The sequence below is a fragment of the Lycium barbarum genome, chromosome 3 (genome assembly GCF_019175385.1).
Source record: "Lycium barbarum isolate Lr01 chromosome 3, ASM1917538v2, whole genome shotgun sequence".
Lineage (NCBI taxonomy): Eukaryota > Viridiplantae > Streptophyta > Magnoliopsida > Solanales > Solanaceae > Lycium > Lycium barbarum.
The window spans coordinates 118,304,643-118,325,603 of NC_083339.1; the positions used below are offsets into that span (position 1 = coordinate 118,304,643).

At 38.9% G+C, this 20,961-nt stretch overlaps 1 non-coding gene across 1 annotated transcript; it reads left to right on the forward strand.

Moving 5' to 3' along the window:
* Positions 1-20,648: 20,648 nt before the first annotated feature.
* LOC132634514 (small nucleolar RNA R71) lies at positions 20,649-20,754 on the forward strand. The gene has a single exon (XR_009580232.1). It is a non-coding gene; the product is annotated as a small nucleolar RNA R71 (small nucleolar RNA).
* Positions 20,755-20,961: the final 207 nt, after the last annotated feature.

Here is a 20,961-nt window from a genome sequence, read left to right on the forward strand (position 1 = left end):
TCTTGCAACAACAATACCCAACGAATCAACCGTGGCTTTGCATCTTTCTTTGTCATCAAATATCTCAAGGCCGCATGATCCGTATGAACAATCACTTTGGATCCAAGTAGATAGGCCCGGAACTTCTCAAACGCGTAGACAATGGCTAGAAGCTCTTGATCAGTGATAGTATAATTCATTTGAGCTCCATTGAGGGTCTTGCTAGCATAATAAATTGGGTGCATGGTTTTGTTGTGCCTTTGCCCAAGCACCGCACCAATAGCAAATCCGTTTGCATCACACATGAGCTCAAATGGCATTGACCAATCCGGAGATACAATAATTGGAGTCGAGGTGAGCATTTCCTTCAACTCATTAAATGCCTTAAGGTACTTCTCATCAAATGCAAATTTAGCTTCTTTTTCAAGAAGCTTACACATCGGGTTGGCGATCTTGGAGAAATCTTTGATGAACCGCCGATAGAAACCGGCATGTCCCATGAAGCTACGAACCCCTTTGACAGAGATTGGTGGAGGGAGCTTGGCTATAACATCAACTTTTTCTCGGTCTACCTCGATACCCTTCTCGAAAATCCTATGGCAAAGGAAAAACCCTTCTATCACCATGAAATGACATTTCTCCCAATTAAGTACAAGGTTGGTTTCTTCACACCGCTTCAATACCTTACCGAGATTGGCAAGACATTCGTCAAAAGAGTCACCAAGAACAGAAGAATCATCCATGAAGACTTCCAAGAAATCTTCCACCATATCCGAGAAAATAGACATCATACACCGTTGGAAAGTAGCCTGGGCATTGCACAAGCCAAAAGGCATGCGGCTGAAAGCAAAAGTGCCATAAGGACAAGTGAAAGTGGTTTTCTCCTGGTCCTCTAATGCAATGTTAATTTGGTTGTACCCCGAGTACCCATCCAAAAAGAAATAACAAGCTCTTCCGACTAGCCGATCAAGCATTTGATCAATAAAAGGCATAGGGAAGTGGTCTTTACAAGTCGCGGTGTTTAGCTTGCGATAGTCCATACACACTCTCCATCCGGTGACTGTCCTTGTAGGAATCAACTCATTCTTGGAGTTAGGGATAACAGTGATGCCCCCCTTCTTTGGCACACATTGCACCGGACTAACCCATAGACTATTTGCAATTAGGTATACAACACCCGCATCCAACCATTTGATTATCTCTTTCTTGACCACTTCTTGCATAGGAGGGTTTAGCCTCCTTTGATGCTCTACACTTGATGAACTATCCTTCTCAAGTTCAATTCTATGTTCACAAATACCGGAGGGAATTCCCCTAATATCCGCAATAGTCCACCCAATAGATCTTCGATAAGCTCGCAACACTTCAAGCACCTTTTGAGTTTGTTCCTCATTTAACAAAGATGAGAGAATAACCGGTAAAATATTATCTAGGCCAAGAAAAGCATACTTCAAATGAGAGGGAAGTAGCTTGAGCTCAAGTTTTGGAGGCTCAATAATCGAAGGCTTAGTCGGAGGAGTGGTTCTTTTATCAAGATCAAGAGATAATTTCTTCGTCTCATAAGAGTACGAACCCCGGCCAATGAGAGAATTAACTGTTTCAACATACCCCTGCATGTCATCCACCTCGAAGTTCACCAAAATAGCCGAAAATGTTTCGTCAAAGTGCTCCTCCTCTAACTTATGATCCACTGCTTCGTCTATCACATCGAAAGAATCAATGACCAAAACGCTCTCATAAGAACTAGGCAATTTTAACCCTTTGCTAGCTTGGAAAGTTACCTCTTCATCATTGACCAGGAATTTTATTTCATTCTTTTCTGAGTCCATTAGGGCTCTCCCGGTGGCAAGAAATGGCCTTCCCAAGATAATTGGGACTTCTTTGTCAACCGCACAATCAAGGATGAAAAAATCTGCCGGTAATAAGAATTCCCCCACTTTAACAAGGATGTCATCAACAACCCCTGTTATATCCCATTTTAACCGGGTTAAAGTAGAGTACAACATATTGGAGATTCCTATATTGCTTTGTTTTAAGGAGTCGCCACCTAATTAGTTTAATGGTGAATTAGGACACCTAATTTATTAACTAAGGCAAAGCTAACTAAACCTCCGTTAATAGTCTGCTTAATCAGTGTGATTCTAGGTAAGGGTTCTATATTATCCTAAAGGGAAGGGGTTAGGCATCCTTTAGAATCCGTTAACTACGGTTATCCGGCCAAACTTAGGTTAATTAATTAATGCTAAATAAGGTGTTTTGAATTTTAAGAAAAAGGGCTAAGAAAGGTTGTTAAGGTTTTAAGGAAAATATAAGAATGCTGCTTAAAATAAGATTTAGAGAAAATTTAATAATTTGCATAAAAGAAGGCTTTAAATAATTTTAACATAAGAACTGAAGCCTAGGGAATTAACTATTGGTTTCTCCTTTAAATTTAACTACCCGTTACTACTAACATTATCCCCACTAATCCGCTAGGATTCATCTAATGTTAACAAACGAAACAAGGCAAAGCGTTAATCATTCAATACTAAAGCAAAAATGCACAACGGAGCATAAAATAGAGGAGGAAAGGAATTAAATGGATCGGCCCATTTCAGGCCAATTGTTGTGCACTGTCGCTGTTGTTATGGGCCTCGGCCCAGGATCGTTTTACACAACTGATGGGGCTGACTCGATAGAATGTTTCGTTGGGCTTTGGCCCAAAATCGAATGCGGAAGAAGACGAGTTCCTCGGACTCGCACGCGGTGGTCATGCATAAAAAATGAGAGGAAAAAGATTAGTATGTAATCGATAAATATGGCCGAACATACAAGATACAGACTCAAAACAGATCGGTAAGTTAAATATATATATATATATATATATATATATATATATATATATATATATATATATATATATATATATATATATATATTGTGTATATTTAAGTATATATGCACAATTCGGCCAACACAAACATTTCAAATACATGACAGAGTCAACATAAGACAATATCAAATCAACATATATCTCGATCCATGAAGCAGGGACTAATAAGAGAAATTTTCTGGTCAAATTGGGTTCAATGCCTATGTGTCAGAGCTGCCAGGTGCTCAAGTATGTTTCAAAAGACATCTTTAGATTGTTTAACTCTAAAACAACATCTAATCTCCTTAAGATAATATAAACCACACCAAGAACTGAAACTGATGTATGTTAATAGCTCCAAATAGCACGTCCATCATTCTTATCATAGTACAAACTGGATACGTTTTCTCTATGTTACAATTTCGGCCCTCCATATTACTATGTCATTACTAAATTGCATTAAACAATCTTGTGTTATAATCAGGAGCAAACAGAAATCAATCACAGATTTAACTACTAGTCATGCCTGACCTAACAACGAACACTTAAACAAAGCTCAAACATCCTACTAACTAATTGTCCAGATTTATACGACGATGTGCAACTTAAACCAACTAGCATGATTAACTCATACATCTGAATCGACTGAAGCCAATCTATCACACATAATATATGTAATGACGTAAGCAGAGCCCAACTCGATACTTAAATCGTCACACAAGACTGATTAGGTCCGAATTAATATCAATACACAAACAGGCTTACCAAGCTAATCTTAACTAATCAGCATATTTCAAAACCTAACGACGATTAAGAAAAGCATAGATTAAGCAGAAAGTAAAAGGGAAAGGGGAAATTACCTTCTTCGGGTGCAGCGAAATGGGTGCGGGGCCTTCGACTCACGTTCGAACACTATCAAATCCGAGCTTGCGATGCTCGGATTCGAACCAATACCCAAGGACGAAAGAGGGACAAAATGTGATCTGGTATTTAAAGCACAACCGATGCAAACGAAAACAAAGATGACTGAATTTTGACTCGATATTCAGAAATAAAGCTGATGCACTAATATTGCTTAGGGGATTTTGGCCGTTAAAGCAAAAGCTTCTAAACTCTATGGAGTTTTCAGGCGGCTCTCCTTTTTTCTTGGGGAATTTCGTGGCTCAAAAAAATCCCAGGTTCTTGGGGGTACAGGAAGGAGTGGGGGTGGCAGCGGCGTGGGGGTGTCAGACGCGTGGGGTGGGCGACATGGTAAAGTGGGGCGGCAGAGGTGTAGTGGAGGGAAGATGGGCGAAAAAGGGGGAGGAAAACAGAGAAGGGAGCAGGGAGGGGAAGCGGCAGATGAAATGAGGGAAAAGAAACCTAGGGTTTCTTTTGTTGAAGAGGGATTTGGGCCGATCCGGATGGGTAATGGGTATGGGCTGGTTTAAACAAAAATGGGTTGGTGGTTTGAAGATGTGGGCTGGAAATAAACGTGGGCTAATCGATTTGGGCTGGGGTGAATTGAGTTGGGCTGAAAATGTTGGGCTGAGTATTAAAAATGTGGATTGGTTCGAAAATTGGGTTGGTTTCACAAATTAGGCTTTTGCCCAAAATAGTTTTTAGGATTTAATTATGGACTGAATTAATACGGACTAAAATATAAAATATATAATTATTAGTGCTCGGATAATAAAATTATATGACATGGTAATAGTCGTGCAAAATATTTTTTTTTTTTAAAAGTTCAACAGCAAATGAAAAATAAATGCGATGCCTGCACATATGAGGGTAAAAAATGCTGAAATGATAAAATAAAAAATAAATGAGAATTATAATAATAATAATAATAATAATAATAATAATAATAATAATAATAATAATAATAATAGTAGTAGTAGAAACGGTAATAAAAGATAATGACAGGATAATGCAAATGCCGGTATTAATAAGGAGCTAATAATTATAGTAAGGTATAAATATATATTGTTTAATTTTCCAAAAATATTAGAAGCGTAAATAGGTATTTCGGAGGAGAGGCGGGACAAAATTGGGTGTCAACAACTTGTCCCTCTTTGCCCGGTAATGATGAAAAGAGTTGTCGGGCAAAGACGTTGACTCAATAGCCTATTTTGTCCCGGCTAAAGGAAACTTGAGAGGATTATGACCGAACTCCGGCCTCTGAGTTGCCTGCATATCTCGGGCTGTACGAGAATCAGGTCGAGTGTAGTTCTGGGACAACTACGACACCTTATGATTAACGATTGGCGCGAATCTTTGCAAAATATTATCCCAGTGTCGAATTAGGACGACACTGGGTATGATAACAGAACTTGAGAATTTTGAAAAATTGAATTGCTGGAATGCAAAAGAATATTTGTGATTAGAGACGAGTGTTCGAGGTAGATCTTTGACCCGTGTCGGGAAGTCTGATTATCCTTCCCGACAAATTGCCCCAGTTCGCTGCCGAAGATATAGTTCCACGTTGCGCTAAAGCTCTTGCAAAACTTTAAACTAGATAAAAATAGTCAGTAAAAATAAATATTGAAACAAAGCAATGCAAGTGCGGTGCAATGCGGCTGCGAGCATACGCAGGGGCATTTGAAAATAATAAAGCAATGCAAGTGCGGTGCAATGCGGCTGCGAGCATACGCAGGGCCATTTGAAAAATAATAAAGCAATGCAGGTGCAGTGCAATGCGGCCGCGAGCATACGCAGGGGCATTTGAAAATAATAAAGCAATGCAGGTGCAGTGCAATGCGGCTGCGAGCATACGCAGGGGCATTTGAAAATAATAAAGCAATGCGGGTGCGGTGCAATGCATCTGCGAGCATACGCAGGGGCATTTGAAAATAATAAAGCAATGCGGGTGCGGTGCAATGCATCTGCGAGCATACGCAGGGGCATTTGAAAATAATGAAGCAATGCGAGTGCGGTGCAATGCATCTGCGAGCATACACGGAGCATTTGAAAATAATAAAGCAATGCAGGTGCGGTGCAATGCGGCTGCGAGCATATGCAGGGGCATTTGAAAATAATAAAGCAATGCGGGTGCGGTGGAATGCGTCTGCGAGCATACGCAGGGAATTTGAAAATAATAAAGCAATGCAAGTGCGGTGCAATGCGGCTGCGAGCATACGCAGGGGCATTTGAAAATAATAAAGCAATGCAAGTGCGGTGCAATGAGGCTGCGAGCATACGCAGGAGCATTTGAAAATAATAAAGTAATGCGGGTGCAGTGCAATGCGTCCACGAGCATACGCAGGGCATTTAAAATGAAACAATGCGGCTGCAAGCATACGCAGGGGCATTTTGAAAATAATAAAGCAATGCAGGTGCAGTGCAATTTGAAAATAATAAATCAATGCAGGTGCGGTGCAATGCGGCTGCGAGCATACGCAGGGGCATTAGAAAATAATAAAGCAGGGCAGGTGCAGTGCAATGCGGGGTATTTGAAAGCAATGGGAAAATTTTGTGCATCGATACGTTTGAAAGAATTTTTGCAAGACTCAAGCATTAATTCATTGCAAATCTTGAAAATTGTTGATACTCGAGAAGCATAATTGTTATAAGAAAGCTCAAACCGTTCGACGTGCCATCCTTGCAAGGCTGTACATATTTTAGCTTCCGCAACTTGGAAATCTGATGACTCTGTTGGCCATATACTCTTTCATGTTTCTCGATGTCGCTTGTGATGATGCCCTTAAAAAATTGTCCCAGTTACTGGCATAGTAGGGTTTCTTTTTGCGATGATGCCCCTTAAAATTGTCCCAGTTTCTGGTATAGAAGGATGTTGAGCTTTTGCGGTGATGCCCTTAAAATTTGTCCCAGTTTCTAGTATAGGAGGATGTTGAGCTTTTGCGAATGACGAGACCGAGCCTGACATAGGCTGCCTACGTATCCCACCATGGGAATCAGGTCAGGCGTAATTCATATTACAAGCATAAATAAAATTGAGGTTTTCTAATAATGTGACCGAGGCCTACGCGGGCCGCCTACGTATCCCACCATGGGAATCAGGTCAAGCGTAGTTGAAATTACAAGCATAAATAAAATTGAGGTTTTCTAATAATGTGACCGAGGCCTACGCGGGCCGCCTACGTATCCCACCATGGGAATCAGGTCTAGCGTAGTTCAAATTACAAAGCAGAATAAAATTGAGATAGAAGACGGTGCTTGGTACTTATGCAAAAGCATCAAGAGGGCGGTGCTCATCCCGTGCAACAGATAGAAGGCGGTGCTCAGCCCATGCAACATATAAAAAGGCGGTGCTCAGCCTTTTGCAGAAATTCCAAAGGGGCGGTGCACAGCCCATGCAACATATAAAAGGCGGTGCTCAGCCTTATGCAGAAATTTCAAAGGGGCGGTGCACAGCCCATGCAACATATAAAAGGCGGATGAGCCCGAAATGTCCTATTAAAGGCGGACTAGCCTAAAAATGTTCAATTAAAGGCGAACAAGCCTATATGTTCAATTAAAGGCGAACAAACCTAAAATGTCCAATTAAAGGCGGACAAGCCTATAATGTTCAATTAAAGGCGAACAAGCCTAAAATGTCCTATTAAAGGCGGACAAGCCTAAAATGTCCCATTAAAGGCGGACCAGCCTAAGATGTCCTATTAAAGGCGGACGAGCCTAAAACGTCCTATTAAAGGAAGACGAGCCTAAATGCAGTGCCTGATTTATGATTACCAAAATTAGTGCGGAGCGAAGAGCTTTTGCGATGCTTGATTCATATACGGTGAGACGAGTTTTGACGCAGTGCGTAATTTACAGCAACAAATATTCATGATGCAATGCCGAAGATTTGGGGACCTTCTACCCTGCCAAAATTTACATCTAAAAAGTTCCTGCACTCAAAGAAATTTGTGAGTTTCAAATTTAATTAATATTAAGTTGGCTTTGCCCTTTGCTTTATCCGAATCTTGTAATGGTCGTCTTGATACTGTGCGATATCCTTCAAGAATAGCTAAAATATGCTCATGCGTTACTCAAAGAAAATTTGTTAGTGTAAAATAACATGGTTGCCTTGCATTGAACACTGAAGCTTTGGCATTGAATCTGCATTTCTCGTGGTGATGGCATTGCGACAAATCTGGTGACGCTAATATATTGCTCAGGATTTCGATTCATGCTTTTGTCGAATAATGATAGGCCATTTGCAAAGCTGCCCCAGTGTTGTTTTATGGGAAAACAAATTTTTTCACTATATTAAGACCGTGTCCAAGAATGGACTGCCTACTTATCCCGAAGGAATCAGGTCAAAAGTAGTTCATACAAAGCTTTAGCAAAAATTACAAGAAGGAAAGTTGATCATGAGGCAAGTGGGGAGAATGCTAGTGACGGTAGATCCTTTCAATCATCTTACTTAATTCCACGCTTCCTTTTCAAATGTCTCGGTGCCAATTTTGATGGATCACCGGTAACAATAATTGCATTTTCAACTAGAGGGTCATCATTGTCGCACAATTTATTTTGTTGCACGCTTATCTTATCCTTTTCGATCATGTTCTGGATCTTATGCTTAAGTGTCGGGCAATTTTCTGTGTCATGACCTGGAATATTAGAGTGGTAAGCACAACTCTTGGACCAATCAAAATCTGGCGGTAGGCTTTTAGGGATCCATCCTTGCTTTGGCTTCAGGAGTCCCTTAGCTTTCATTCTCTCAAATATGCTGGTTAACGACTCTTTAAGAGGAGTAAAAGTGCGGAATTTTGCGTGCTCTGACTGTCGTAAGCTAGACTGTACTTGATCGGATTGATATTGAAAGCCTCGTTGATGAAGAGATATATGATCACGCGAAACTGTATAGTTCTGTCGTGCTTGCGGCTGATATGTAGACCTGACAGCTGAGTCGGTTTCTCTGTTTTTGCCTTGCAAGTTGTTGAATGTCTCAGCTTGAAAAGTTGCTTGTACCGATGAAGTGTCAACAATTATTCCTGCTCGAACGCCTGCTTCTACTTGCTTTCCAACTTGAATTAGATCAGAAAAGTCATGTAACCGCGCACATAACAACCTTTCATAATATATGCCCTTTTGCATTTGGATGAAAGTCGAAATCAACTTATTCTCGGGCAATGGAGGGCGTATTTTTGAAGCTTCCAATCTCCATCGGATGACATATTCCCGAAAAGACTCATGTGGCATTCTTTCTATCTCACGCATATCATAAAGATTTGGACTAACCCCGATGTTAAACTTGAATTGTTCTACAAAGTCGCGGGCCATGTCCTCCCACGTGTACCATTTGCGAAAGTCTTATTCTGTGTACCAATCTAATGCTAACCCTGATAGGCTCTGAATGAACAATTTCATTCGTATGGCTTCATCTTGTCCAATTCCCATTAATCTGCTACAATAGTTCTTCAAGTGTGTAACAGGATTTCCTCTGCCATTGAAGGTGTTGAATTTTGGCACTTTGAATCCTGGCGGCAACTCAACATTTGGAAGCATGCACAAGCTTTCATATCTTAAACTTTGGACATTTCTTGCCCGCATCTCTTCTTCGACAATTCTCCTTAAATTGTGAAGCTCTCTATCCGAGTCATCCCAATTGATTGCATTCGTTTCATTTCTCAATCTCTTGTATTGGCATACCGCTAGCTGATTTTGCTGGTTTTCTGTGAAGGGTGCTGCAAGTGTAGGCTTTTGGACATTAGGCGTCAACGTGACTTGCAAAACTTCCGGTTTAATAGAGTATCTTGGCGGCATATATGTAGGAGCTGGGTGAGGAGAAATAGTGAAGGAAATGTTTTGGGTTGAGCTGGAAGCTGAACTTGTGTTAGTAAGAAGGCTGAAGGTATTTCCTAAATTGACCAACACGCTTCTTTGTACCACATTCTTCTCGCTATCCTCATTTTGCGCTTGCACCAATCCCACACCGATGTTGAATGATTCAAATCTTTTTGCCATTGTATCTTGTCCTTAACGCAGATTCACAGCCAACGCAATGTTCAATGCTAGGCAACCTCTAAAGAATTAAAACTAAACAAGTAGAAAATAAATTCAAATAATTCTCTTAGCATCAAGTAATCACAAATAAATTCAAGAGCGAGCATATTACAAATAAATTCCAGTAAATCACTTAGCAAGTAAGCAAGCAAATGACTTACAAAGTTTATAACACAAACATTAATAACACGTCCTAATATGCAGGGACCTCTTTATGCCAGAGGTAAGCCTAACGCCACATATTCGAGATTCTGATAGAGTGATCCAAGCCATTTAATTGAGACACTTAAGTTTGGAAATAAAAGGCCAAGTTTCATTGAAATGACAAAAGCGAGTACATTAATTAGACAATAAATCGAAATACATAAAAAAGGTGACATAATGTAAAGACAATGAGCGCCGTCAACATTACAAAAGGTTCTGGTTGATAGGGTCCAGAGGAATATTTTGGTTGACAAACCCCGAGTCACGAAATTTCCTATTAATTTCCATCTAGAACAGGCTCCTCCTGACAATGCTATAGAAGAAAATGTGCTTGGAGAAGAACCTATTTCTTCACCCAATAAATTGTAATGTGCAGAGTCCTCAAACTTGAGGAACAAGAAACAAGACAGTTGCTTTAGCTATCAAAATGTTTCCTTCGGAGTTTGATATTTTAATGATGCATTTTACCATTTTGCTATGGTCTACAGATTTAGACTTCGTGGGTGGTCTATTTAATTCCTGCCTCCATAACATTTGTTGTATCTGTTGTAGTCAAAGCTAGCTAAAACAAGTGATTCTCAAACCAAATGTTGATTCGTAATCCAGAATTGAAATACAAATGACTTCTACAAAAATCTTCAACGTAAACCAAAAGAAGAAAAGATCGCAAAATCAACAAAAGCAAAGAGCAGCTGCATAACATTAGTGTAGCATCTGCTCATTTTTTGAGAAAAAGTAGCAACCATATTAAGATAAAACTATTTGGCCCAAAATATTACAGTAAATGGCCAAAATGAAGCAGCCATTTTGTTTCACAATGCAGCAGTACAGGTCTCAAAACGTAATGGCAAGATCGGTTCTGGTTTAATGTCCTTCGTTTGGCTTTGTATCAGCAGTAAGATAGCAGCAACAAACTGGCCCTAGAAGTGACCCGAAATGCAGCAGCAAACAGGTGGTATCAAGTGAACACTTCAAAGCCACATTGATCAAACAGCTTCACAAATGCAAAAGCCAAAGTAAAGCAGCACCAATTATAGCATTTGCCTGCCTTAATGCCACAAGTGTAGCAACAACTATTGATTCAGAAATTAAGTGCATCATCTTTGCAAAATGTAGTAATTAATACCAAAAATATAGCGGGAAGCTGTCTTTCTAGAGTTGACAGAAAACAGCAGCAAGCAGTAGCAACAATAGACAACAAATGTGGTACACTTGACCAGGAAACAAGAACTGCTTAGTTCAAAATGCAGTGACAAGTTGACTTAAATATGGCATCATTAAGCCCCATAATACCGCAGTTTATCCTCACCTCTACTTAAAACAGAGTAACAGCAGAATGACAATAACTTCAGCCAGACAATAGTACCAAAATGAGCCTTGAAGATCAACAATTTTTCTTGTTGAAACAAAACAGTCAACCCAACAGTGGCTAAACAACAGATGGTTTAGCACAACAATATGAGTATTTGAATGCAGCAGTTAGGCACCAGGACAACCATAACTCTCCCCCAGTGAAGCCACAACTCAAGTGTGATGTCTGCTCTTGGTCAGTAGAACCTTTTAACACTCACTTCAACAGATAGTAGCAAGTAGCAACAGATAGCCATCTTAGGAATTTGATAAACACAACAACACTTTGGCCAAATCTCAGAGTAAAACACAGCAGCAAAGGTCAATCACAAAAAAAAACAGCAGCAACATGCAGCAGCTATGCATACAACCAACTATGCTAGATGGGCAAAACAGTCAAACACACTACCAGGTTCACCAATTGCTTGTCAAGCATCAGCTCAAAATAGACATCAAGACAGAAGGAACTGTAAGCCCTCAGAAGTGCAGCAATATTCCCAAGAATTCAGCAACAGACTCAGGGATATTTTGGGATTTAAGAGTCCCCAAGTCATGCAAAGAAGAAGGGGTGAAGGATTAGTAATCAGAAACAATTTCCAATAAAACAATACTCAAATAGGTTGAAAGGGGATCTTCACTTGATTATACGACTATAAAACTTAGTCTTAAGCTAGACAATGGTTAAGGTGACAGGACAGTCAAGTTCACAACTTTAGGGTTAGATTATACCATCAAACAGGTTTGCAATATGACCAAAGTCTCCAGAAATTAGAAACTCCTAACAGGTAAGACTTGACTTTTAAAATTAGGGAACTGTGTGATTATTCTCTAGCAAAGTAGGTTTGTTAAGCCAGGTTTATTGAACTATAACAGGAGAAAACAAGCATTCAAACTAGACTTCTTCAATCAGCAGTTAGGACTGAGTAAGAATGAATTGCAGCTCTTAAATTGGAAGAAAAACATGTTTAAACAGACTTCATGTTGTGGCAGATCCATACACAATATGTATGGACAAACTATATTTAAATGCAATTAGCAGATTCTTGTCTGGACCTGATTAATGGCAGACCAAACATCAAACTTGCAAGATGAGACAAGCAAAGGGGGTTACCACCATCCATGTTTCCAATGCCACACAAGATCCAAAGGTCTCTATAACCTCGGCATGGTGGGCTATTGGGGGAGGCTAAACCAGACCCAAAGTATAACAACATGATGATGAAGATTCAAGCAATAAAATAACTTAAGGGAAGTCTTAAACATACTGAAACTACACTCCAGAACCTAAAACATTTTATAGACACCCCTATAGGCATAGACCTTGTTTATCAAATTGACAACAACGAAAGCATCCTCAAATAGTGAGAGAACTAAACACAGAACTTTCCTTTCAAAAGCTTGAACCCAATATGTACATCTAGGACTGCCAAATGTACCCCTATTACATTCTAAATGATATTCCAGCCTCCTAATCTAATCACTTTGACTTATCTTAATCATCTTCTGGTTCTTGAGCTAATCAAATTGATTCTGAAACTACACAACTTGTACTTCTGATTGTGAACATAAACCTATATCATCAGTGATCTCTTCCCTTTAATTAAATTATTATGTAATATACCCCTTCTTTCCCATTAGTAGAACATGAGAGATTGAATGAGAGAAAGAATGGAACCCATCACTTCTTGAACAACAGATAACATAGCACATAAAAGGGGGCAGAAATATAATCTATGGCAGAATAGCAAGGGACAGGCTTTAAGGTCATGCAACTCAACTCAAACAGAAGCAAACCAGGGCCACTTATTCTTTAAAACTTTCATTCCTTACTAACATATGAACTGCCTCATTTTCCTTAACAACACACAAGCAATCAAGTACAGGAAAAGAGATAAATAGGACTCATTAAGTAGGAACATGATCATGCAATGCTCAAATTCAAATCTCTTCTGGTTTTTCTTTAAGGAATACTGAAATCACATTCACTTTCCTTTACCTTTTCCTTTATTAATGAATCAAAGAGGAAACTGTAATCACATTTATCATAACACAGTGTTGGTCATGCAAAGCATAGCATGTACACAGCAAAGACTAATATTCTATTTACTGTAATCACACTTATCGTAACACAGTGTTGGTCATGCAAAGCATAGCATGTACACAGCAAAGACTAATATTCTATTTACTGTAATCACACTTATCATGACACAGTGTTGGGCTACCTTGAGATATTTGTCAATGCTATGTGTGAAAAGGCTAAGAACTTTTCAGTGTGGTTTCACAGGATGATTTCAGGAGAAAACACATCAGGTATATTTTCAGTTCATCATTCTTTTATATTAAAAAAAACAAAATTACTGAGTACCGTCAGTAGCTTGTAGTTCCACTCAACTAAAGCTATGTAAGAACGTCTTTTGGTCTTACACAAATCCCAGGTTCATGCTTCATGTTAAGACAGGAGGGAATACTCATGTTCCATGCTGAGACAGATTCTGGAAAAGGACGGCATGGATTTTTTTATAAGGTTTGACCTCCACAATTTTATATGTTCAAATGAGCATTCCCTTAATCCCTCAAATTAGTTGCAGTCAATTAACCAACAGACTATCATTAAACATTATAGGCCAATTGTTGCTTTGTACAGGAAGTAACAGACAAGCATAACTAAGACTGGCTAAACAATGACCACAAGAACTAAACAAAGGATGACTACTGATGAAACATATCCTAAGAAGTGGACTAGCTTCAACCCTTTCTTTTCAAAAATTAACTCTTCACTCAGTCTTTCCTTGTAGAGCAAAATGCATATCAACAAAATCATTTAGTCAAACCAGCACAACTATAGGAATGCATTTAACTGATTTCTCAACAACCATTACTACCTAAGAGGGTTTATTTCAAGTATGTGCTAGATAGTTAGGGCTCATCACCTGGATTCTGACAAACACCATCTTACAATTGAATCTTGAAATACATATAGACTTTTTAGTAATGCATGAGATCAGTTTCAACATATATAAGGGATAAGGGAATGGGTATTGAACTAATTTTTAGCCCAAGGATGAGACAAGAAAGAATGAACACCATGAATTGCCCATTCTCTACCTCATGGGCCCATAAGAGTGCCTCTTTGGCCCTTGAACTACTTATTATTCAGCTAATCCCAAACAAAGAAAACAAGTCCTTAACTTGAACATCATGTACACACAGATTGAGATTAGAAATAATTCAAGTGCACAATATAATCAGTTAGCATCTCAGATTTACCAGAAATGATAAGAAGAGTGAACCAAATCAAACAGAGATTTCTACTTAAACAGTTTGAACCACAAATATGCATATCTATGAGTGCAAGACATTCAAATGCACTTCTATAAAAAATCTAGAATCGTCGAGATCTAAAAACAGCATCTAATCTTATTGGCTCAAATTTTACTCCTGTCTTAACTTAGATCAAGAAACATATAAAGAAATTATCCTGAGCTACATTAGGATCCCATTCTATTACTTGTCCTTAAAGGGTTTCAATTGCAACAGACTTAAAGTTCAAGCTTGTCTTTCTTTCTACTGACTTAAATCAATGCTTATCAACAGCTGCAAGTAATATTCATGTCATGACACTAATCTTTGCAAATCAAATTTCCTTTTAAGCTAATCACCATAGCAGAAAGTAGGAACTAAACTATGATGTAGCAACTAATCGAATCAAGCATACAAATTAACCTAGGTGTTGCTAATCTGTCAAGTTTAAACCAAAGCAATCATCAAGATTTGAAGTTGTTATACATAATTAAATCTACATAAGTCTAAAACATATTGAACAGAACACACATAACATTATCCTATCACAGAATTGAAAGAAAAGGGAATTAAAAGAGGGATTCTAGGATTACTTTTTTTTTTGTCGAGCAGCGACAAGGGCGACGAGAGTCGAGTAGATTATTTTTCACCAACGACGACAACTAACTCGAACTCAAAAATATTTACTTGTTCCGATAATTCAAGGACTCGATTTACAAGATTATTTTTTTTAAGCGACGTAACTGAAAAGTTCAGGACTTGGGAATGTTAAAACTTCCTACAAAAAGAAATGACTCCCAAACTCGACATGTCGTGGTTAGGCTTGGATCCTTCTATCATTATCACGTTACACATAGTATGCTTGTTGGTTGTTGGGTTATGAAAACCGCCGACAATTTGGTAGGTTTCCTAATTGTGGAGTCGATATCAGGGACCAACCCACCTAAGGCTTATGCATGCATGACTTAATAAAATTGGTGGCAAAGCTCTATCTTAGGCTGACTAGGAGTTGTTTTCCTATGACACAAGGATCCCCCAAGCGGACAACTTGGGAGTGGAAAGTCTGTGGCTGTCGACTGCACCGCCGATCGACTAAATTCACTAGACCAATCCAACTAAAGGGGTAATTTAGTAGTGTACGGGCGCGAACCGCGAAGCCGTTTTAAGTGTGTGAATATGTGTGAATTTTCCAAGAGTGGAAGAAATATAAACGGAATGCCAGTTAAAGAAAGCAGTAACATATTATTACATAGAAAATTTCACATAATAAAACAATCACTTAAAAGAACATAAAAGAAACAAATAAAGCAAAAATAAAGAAAAACAGCCAAACATCCAACAAATTAATTATTAACCTAAGTTTGTTATGGTTAGAACCTTTAATTCCCCAGCGGAGTCACCAAGCTGTTATACCCCATTTTAACCGGGTTAAAGTAGAGTACAACATATTGGAGTTTCCTATATTGATTTGTTTTAAGGAGTCGCCACCTAATTAGTTTAATGGTGAATTAGGACACCTAATTTATAAACTAAGGCAAAGCTAACTAAACCTCCGTTAATAGTCTGCTTAATCAGTGTGATTCTAGGTAAGGGTTCTATATTATCCTAAAGGGAAGGGGTTAGGCATCCTTTAGAATCCGTTAACTACGGTTATCCGGCCAAACTTAGGTTAATTAATTAATGCTAAATAAGGTGTTTTGAATTTTAAGAAAAAGGGCTAAGAAAGGTTGTTAAGGTTTTAAGGAAAATATAAGAATGCTGCTTAAAATAAGATTTAGAGAAAATTTAATAATTTGCATAAAAGAAGGCTTTAAATAATTTTAACATAAGAACTGAAGCCTAGGGAATTAACTATTAGTTTCTCCTTTAAATTTAACTACCCGTTACTACTAACATTATCCCCACTAATCCGCTAGGATTCATCTAATGTTAAGAAACGAAACAAGGCAAAGCGTTAATTATTCAATACTAAAGCAAAAATGCACAACGGAGCATAAAATAAAGGAGGAAAGAAATTAAATGGATCGGCCCATTTCAGGACAATTGTTGTCCACTGTCGTTGTTGTTATGGGCCTCGGCCCAGGATCGTTTTACACAACTGATGGGGCTGACTCGATAGAATGTTTCGTTGGGCTTTGGCCCAACATCGAATGCGGAAGAAGACGAGTTCCTTGGACTCGCACGCGGTGGTCATGCATAAAAAACGAGAGGAAAAAGATTAGTATGTAATCGATAAATATGGCCGAACATACAAGATACAGACTCAAAACAGATCGGTAAGTTAAATATATATATATATATATATATATATATATATATATATATATATTGTGTATATTTAAGTATATATGCACAATTCGGCCAACACAAACATTTCAAATACATGACAGAGTCAACATAAGACAATATCAAATCAACATATATCTCGATCCATGAAGCAGGGACTAATAAGAGAAATTTTCTGGTCAAATTGGGTTCAATGCCTATGTGTCAGGGCTGCCAGGTGCTCAAGTATGTTTCAAAAGACATCTTTAGATTGTTTAACTCTAAAACAACATCTAATCTCCTTAAGATAATATAAACCACACCAAGAACTGAAACTGATGTATGTTAATAGCTCCAAATAGCACGTCCATTTTATCTTATGCTAATTTTAAACCAGATTTATTTATCTTATCCACAGGCCATCATTCTTATCATAGTACAAACTGGATACGTTTTCTCTATGTTACAATTCCGGCCCTCCATATTACTATGTCATTACTAAATTGCATTAAACAATCTTGTGTTATAATCAGGAGCAAACAGAAATCAATCACAGATTTAACTACTAGTCATGCCTGACCTAACAACGAACACTTAAACAAAGCTCAAACATCCTACTAACTAATTGTCCAGATTTATACGACGATGTGCAACTTAAACCAACTAGCATGATTAACTCATACATCTGAATCGACTAAAGCCAATCTATCACACATAATATATGTAATGACGTAAGCAGAGCCCAACTCGATACTTAAATCGTCACACAAGACTGATTAGGTCCGAATTAATATCAACACACAAACAGGCTTACCAAGCTAATCTTAACTAATCAGCATATTTCAAAACCTAATGACGATTAAGAAAAGCATAGATTAAGCAGAAAGTAAAAGGGAAAGGGGAAATTACCTTCTTCGGGTGCAGCGAAATGGGTGCGGGGCCTTCGATTCACGTTCGAACACTATCAAATCCGAGCTTGCGATGCTCGGATTCGAACCAATACCCAAGGACGAAAGAGGGACAAAATGTGATCTGGTATTTAAAGCACAACCGATGCAAACGAAAACAAAGATGACTGAATTTTGACTCGATATTCAGAAATAAAGCTGATGCACTAATATTGCTTAGGGGATTTTGGTCGTTAAAGCAAAAGCTTCTAAACTCTATGGAGTTTTCAGGCGGCTCTCCTTTTTTCTTGGGGAATTTCGTGGCTCAAAAAAATCCCAGGTTCTTGGGGGTGTTTCCGATAAAAAAAATTCTCTCTAGATCAATTCAAACCGCCACTATTTATATGGTTTTTGTTGAAATAGAAGAAAAAATACGCGTGGGGAATAGGAAGGAGTGGGGGCGGCAGCGGTGTGGGGGTGTCAGACGCGTGGGGTGGGCGACAAGGTGAAGTGGGGCGGCAGAGGTGTAGTGGAGGGAAGATGGGCGAAAAAGGGGGAGGAAAACAGAGAAGGGAGCAGGGAGGGGAAGCGGCGGATGAAATGAGGGAAAAGAAACCTAGGGTTTCTTTTGTTGAAGAGGGAGTTGGGCCGATCCGGATGGGTAATGGGTATGGGCTGGTTTAAACAAAAATGGGCTGGTGGTTTCAAGATGTGGGCTGGAAATAAACGTGGGCTAATCGATTTGGGCTGGGGTGAATTGAGTTGGGCTGAAAATGTTGGGCTGGGTATTAAAAATGTGGATTGGTCCGAAAATTGGGTTGGTTTCACAAATTAGGCTTTTGCCCAAAATAGTTTTTAGGATTTAATTATGGACTGAATTAATACGGACTAAAATATAAAATATATAATTATTAGTGCTCGGATAATAAAATTATATGACATGGTAATAGTCGTGCAAAATATATATATATATTTTTAAAAGTTCAACAGCAAATGAAAAATATTATTTAACGGTGTGAAAACAAATGCGATGCCTGCACATATGAGGGTAAAAAATGCTGAAATGATAAAATAAAAAATAAATGCGAATTATAATAATAATAATAATAATAATAATAATAATAATAATAATAATAATAATAATAATAATAATAATAGTAGAAACGGTAATAAAAGATAATGACAGGATAATGCAAATGCCGGTATTAATAAGGAGCTAATAATTATAGTAAGGTATAAATATATATTGTTTAATTTTTCAAAAATATTAGAAGCGTAAATAGGTATTTCGGAGGAGAGGCGGGACAAAATTGGGTGTCAACAACCCCTACCAGTCTTTTGATGGTTCTATCGGCCATTTGGAGACGCATGCTCGTTGGTCTAGGTGTTCCCAAACCGGCTTGCTTATATATGGCTAGTGGCATCAAATTAATACTAGCCCCATTGTCACATAAAGCACGAGAAAAATCATGATGACCGATGGTGCAAGGGATAGTGAAAACCCCGAGATCTCCCTTCTTCTCAACCTTTGATGACGAAATAATAGCGCTCACACGGTGAGTGACTCCCACTGTATCATGCTTGATTGGCCTTTTCTTCGTTAACAAATCTTTCAAGTATTTATCAAATCTCGGCATTTCTTGGAATGCATCAAGAAATGGGATATTCATTGACAACCCTTTCAATTGGTCGTAGAAGCGTTGGCATTTGGCATCCTCCGTTCTTTTCATCAATCTTTGTGGGAATGAGGGAGGAGATTTATATGTTTGAGTCAAGGGTTTAATTGCTCCCGTGACCTTGCTCTTTAGGGTGCTACCACCGGTAGCTTCTTCAACACTTGGCTCCTCGTCACCCTTGAGAACAATTGGGTGTGCTTCCTTTTCTTTCTCAACAAGAATAGGCACTTCAATTGGTGCCTCCATTTCTTCTTCAACTTCTTCCTCAATAACCTCATCAACAATTGGCCCGACAATAATAGGTTCAACCACTCTCTGATTTATTGCATTAAGGATCTTTCCACTTCTAGTAGAAATAGCTTTGCATGAGGCAATGTGATCGCCTCCACTACCCCTTGGGTTCGGAATTGTGTCGCTAGGAAGGCCCCCTATTTGTGGTGGATGTTGCTCCCGAGAAAGATCTCGCATTTGTGACTCAAGTTTATGAATCGAAACGGTGTGAGAGCCTACCCCTTCGGTCAAATTTTCCATCTTCTTGTCACTCTTATGCTGGTTGTCCAATATCTTTTCAAGCATAGATTCCATTCGAGAAGTCCCTTGATCATTGGAAGGACCTTCTCGCCAATTTTAAGAGTTAGACGTACGACCCTTTGGTGGAACATAGGCATTGAAATTCCGATTACTATAATTGTTGTTGTTGTAATCCTCCTGTCCGAACCACCATATTCATTTCGGCCATATTGATTTCTTTGTTATTGGGGTCTCCATTGCTTTTGATAACCCCCTTGAGGGTGATCGATATAATTAGCATCCTCACGTTGTGGCTGCCCCTCTAGATAAGTTTCTTCCGAGACTTGGTACATCCCGGGAGCATGAGATGGTATCGCTTCAATAACATTCACACTTTTAGCTTCTTTCTCCGTAAGCCTCTTTGATAATAAATCCACGGTGGTTTGCAATTGAGCAAAAGCATGATCTCGCTCATGATTTTCTTTGGCCACCGCGGCAGCAGAGGGACTACCATATGACAAGATTTCACTATCACTTGAGTGCCACACTTGATTGTGGGTGGTGAGCTTATCGAGCAACCTGGTGATACTGACAAATGATTTGTCCATGAAGCATCCCCCAGCTGTAGTGTTGACTGCAATTTGATTCATTGTATCTAACCCCTTATAGAACTTCTCGGTTATAATAGCATCCAAAAACCCATGAGTTGGAGATTGAGCTAGATAGTATTTGAAACGCTCCCATGCCGAATATAATTGTTCCCCCGGAAGTTGTTTGAACTCAAAGATCTTATCCCGAAGCTCAGCCTTTTTGCTTGGTGGGAACCACTTCTTCAAAAATGTATGGGCTAACTCGCTCCAGGTATGAATAGAATTGCTGGGGAGCTTTTCATACCATTCCCTTGCTTGGCCAGCGAAGGAATATTTAAAGAACCGTAATCAAGGTGCATCAGCAGAAACAACACCTTGGGATTATTGAGCACACACATGCAAGAAGTTTTTCAAATATC